Below are 4,117 nucleotides of genomic sequence, written 5' to 3' on the forward strand. Positions count from 1 at the left end.
GCTACTGAGAAATTCAGACACACAAGTCTATTTAAAATTCTCATGCAGTTTCTGCACCCTTCTGCTACCACTGAAATTATTGGTATAAATGGGCCTTATGCTCATCCACTAATGATAAAACAAGAGTAGGGAGTGATAAGGGCAGAAGTAGAATGTTGGGGACCAGCTACAACTGTAAGAAATACTCATCATGCTGTGCTAGTGGTAACTGTGTTGTTCTGATTAAAGAAGGCACCTTCTGCCCTGGCCGGTTTGGCTCAGTGGATAGAGCATCGGCCTGCGGACTGAAGGGTCCCAGGTTCGATTCCGGTCAAGGGCACGTACCTTGGTTGCAGGCACATCCCCAGTAGGAGGTGTGCAGGAGGCAGCTGATCGATGTTTCTCTATCATTGATGTTACTCTCTCAACGATGTTTCTAACTCTCTATCCCTCTCCCTTCCTCTCTGTAAAAAAATCAATAAAATATATTTTTTAAAAAGTAAAAAAGAAAAACGAAGGCACCTTCTGACTTGGCTGGGAGTGGCCCATGGCCCTGGGAGCTCACCTGGAGATGCAGCCCTCCTCCCCATCGGGAGCTGCCTATCATCACGGAAAGATGAACAACCTGCTGCAGACCCCAGAGCTGCCAGCCCTTTGAATACCACCCCTTCCCCCCGCCCCCAGCCTTTGCATATCACCAGCCCTATGAAGAAACCAGCCCTTGTATATCTCTAAGCTCTTTGAGGATCCCCAGCCCTTTGCGTACCTGCAGAGCTTTGCCAATCACCAGCCTGCTGACCTGTAAGCTGCCCATTTGGCACACCCTTTGGTTACTTCCCATGCAATCTTCGTCCTTCTACCCTATATGAGCAGCTGGCTGATGGTGAAGGTCAGAGCAGATTTTGTGGACGACCTGCTGCTCTCCCAGGCTGCCGGCTGGATTGGAATAAACGCTCATATGGTTCAACCTTGCCTCTGCTTATTGGCTCAAGGAGTGACAGGCAGACCGGACCCCGTGGTGTCTGGTTACAGGAGGACGTGGTTGGATACCATGAGCAGGGTCCTGGCAGAAGACATTAGAGACCTTGGCGCAGGCACTGAAGGTGCTGTGGGCGCCTCTTCCCAGATAACCGGGAGATAGTGGGAAAGAATTGGTCAGTTTGTGCTGGTGGAGCATCTGGAGCCAAGGGAACGGGCCAAGTGATTTTGGCAATTTCCTCCTGGGATACGGTAGAGTGTGCTGATTCAGAGCATGGACTTTGAGTCAAGCAGACCTGGAAAGGAAGCCCTGTTCTATCCCTCACCAGCTGTGAAGTCTTGGACACGCTACTTAATCCCTTGTGTAATGAAGACTACACAGATTAATGGATACAAGTGTTCAGCATAGAACCTGGCACCAAAGTACTCCATAAAAACCAGTTTCTGCATTCAGCCTTGAGTTTTATTCATCCCTTTCTCCCAGCTCCCCTGCCTGGCACCTGTGCAGGTCCACTCTCAGGCAGCCACTGGGTTTCTTCCCATCCAGGCTCAAGGCTGTAACCCTCCACTCTGCAGCCTTCATCTTGCTGCTCCCACAGGAGTGTCATCCAAGTCATTCTCTTTCGTTCACTCACCGCATGTAGAACCTGCTGACAGCTTGAACCACATGTTTAAAGAGCTAAACCTTTGCCCTGGCTGGTTTGGCTCAGTGGATAGAGCGTCAGCCTATGGACTGAAGGGTCCTGGGTTTGATTCCTGTCAAGGACACGTGCACGGGTTATGGGCTCGATTGATCTCCAGTAAAGGGCGTGCAGGAGGTAACCAATCAATTATTCTCCCTTATCTTTGATGTTTCTATCTCTGTCTCCCTCTCCCTTCCTCTCTGAAATCAATTTAAAAAAAAAAAAAGCTAAATCTTTGAGGTGGAAGGAACCTTGGCGCCATTTCTCCTGGGGTAAATGCTATGCCACAGGCAAACCTAGGGTGGGCATGGAACTCACACTGTAGGGAGCAGTCTTTATAGGGGTCTTGCTGGTACAGTGGGCTCTGCAGAAACTTTGGGGAGGGGCAGAAGTGGATGGGAAGTGGTGGGAGGAGGTTTAACAAAGGAAATGTTCACACAGCCCATGTCCCTAAGGGACAGAAACATAGACTGGCTGAGGGCGTGGGTGTCAGAGGGAAGTAGAGATAAGGCTAGATAGGGAAAGAATTTCAGAAAAGAAAAATAAACAAAAACATTGTAAAATATTCTAAAGTGTTTGGCAGCATACATTTTGTTATCTATTTTCTTATCTAACTTTCCTTATGTAGTTTCCAAGGCAAATTTTCTTACCTTTATCTTCTGAGGTAGAAGATGAAGATGAAGGCAGGTATTGTCTTTAGTTCTATCATGTATATCAAGGTCTTAAAACATGCTGTTTTAAAATGACTTAAACTGCACCTTCAGCCACAATATCTCTGACAAGTGTTTAGTTGAACTTACATACTTCCCATGCGCAGGAGCATAACACTGGAAGAGGCACTCAGTTCATCCTTTTGTTCATTTACTGAGTTTACTTTAAATTGAGGTATAATTACATAGAGTAAAATGCACAGACCTTACATGAACTTTGATGAGTTTTGACAAGTATCTGTGTAGTTGGAAAATGGCCAGCACACCGAAAATGTCCCCGTGCTGCAGTTCACTCCCTTTCCGCCCTCCCAGGCAACCCCAGTTCGGATTTCTGTCCCCACAGGTTAATTTTGCCTCTACCTGGACTTCACATAAGTGTAATCATTCATTGTCTGTATTCTTCTGTGCCTGGCTTTTTCACAGACCCATTTTTTGGAGATTCATCTGTGTTGCTGTGTGTCTTAATAGTTTGTTCCTCTTTATTGCTATACTAGAGGCTCAGTACATGAAATTTTTGCACCGACAGGGGTGTCCCTCAGCCCAGTCTGCACCCTCTCCAATCTGGGACCACTGGGGGGATGTCCGACTGCCAGTTTAGGCCCAATCCCATCACAGGTATCAGGCCTAAACCGGCAGTCGGACATCCCTCTCACAATCCGGGACTGCTGGCCGCCAACTGCTCGCCTGCCTGTCTGCCTGATTGCCCCTAACCACTCGCCTGCCTGTCTGCCTGATTGGCACTAACCGCTTCTGCCTGCGGCCTGATCAACACCTAACCACTCCCTTGCCGGCCTGATTACCCCCAACTGCCCTCCCCTGCCGGCCTGGTCGCTCCTAACTGCCCTCCCCTGCTGGCTTGGTCACCCCCAACTGCCCTCCCCTGCAGGCCTCATTGCCCCCAACTGCCCTCCCCTGCCAGCCATCTTGTGGTGGTCATCTTGTGACCACATAGGGGTGGCCATCTTTGACCACATGGGGCGGCCATCTTATGTGAGGGTGTGGCGGTCAATTTACATATTACTTCTTTATTATATAGGATGGATATACCTTAATTTGTGTATCCATTCTCTTATTGGCAAATGTCTACATTGTTTTCAAAGTCTGGAAATTAGAAGTAAAGCCATATTCTTATACAGTATTTTTTGTAGGCATATGATTTAATTTTTTTAAACTGCTGGATCACTAGATAGGTAAATATTTATAAGAAAATGCCAATTGTCCAAATTGGCTGTATCATTTTGTACTTTCACCAGGAATGTTTAAGAGATCCAATTGCTCCACAAACTTTCCAACATTTGGCATTGTTTGAAATTAACATTTTTAACCCTTTTAGTGTGTGTGTAGTGGGGTTGTGTCCCATTGTGGTTTTAATTTGCATTTCCCTATTGACCAACAATGATGAGCATCTTTTTTATGTACTTACTAGAGGCGCAGTGCACAAATTCATGCATGGGTGGAGTCTGGCCAGCCCCCCCACCCCCATGGGGGCCGATCAGGCTGGGCTGGCCCGGGGGAGGGTCCACCCCCCTGATCGGGCCAGTTGGCCAGCCACAGTGCGCATCATAGCAACCAGTTGTTTTGGTGTTCCAGTCTCTTGGCTTTTATATATATAAACTAGAGGCCCAGTGCACAAAAATTTGTGCACTCTGGGGGGGTCCCTCAGCCTGGCCTGTGCCCTCTCGCAGTCTGGGACCCCTCGGGGGATGACCACCTGCTGGCTTAGGCCTGCTCCCTGGGAGATTGGGCCTAAGCTGGCAGTCAGACATC

The 4,117-nt window shown here is 48.2% G+C and overlaps 1 long non-coding RNA gene across 1 annotated transcript in view; it reads left to right on the forward strand.

Annotated features, from left to right (window-relative positions):
- Positions 1 to 3,597: 3,597 nt before the first annotated feature.
- The window catches only part of LOC106726550, a 5,695-nt gene continuing 5,175 nt past the window's right edge, over positions 3,598 to 4,117 (forward strand). The window contains exon 1 of the long non-coding RNA XR_001362616.1: positions 3,598 to 3,607. This is a non-coding gene — a long non-coding RNA (uncharacterized LOC106726550). The remainder of the gene's footprint in view (positions 3,608 to 4,117) is intronic.

The sequence above is a fragment of the Myotis brandtii genome, unplaced genomic scaffold (genome assembly GCF_000412655.1).
Source record: "Myotis brandtii unplaced genomic scaffold, ASM41265v1 scaffold1074, whole genome shotgun sequence".
NCBI classification, from domain to species: Eukaryota; Metazoa; Chordata; class Mammalia; order Chiroptera; family Vespertilionidae; genus Myotis; species Myotis brandtii.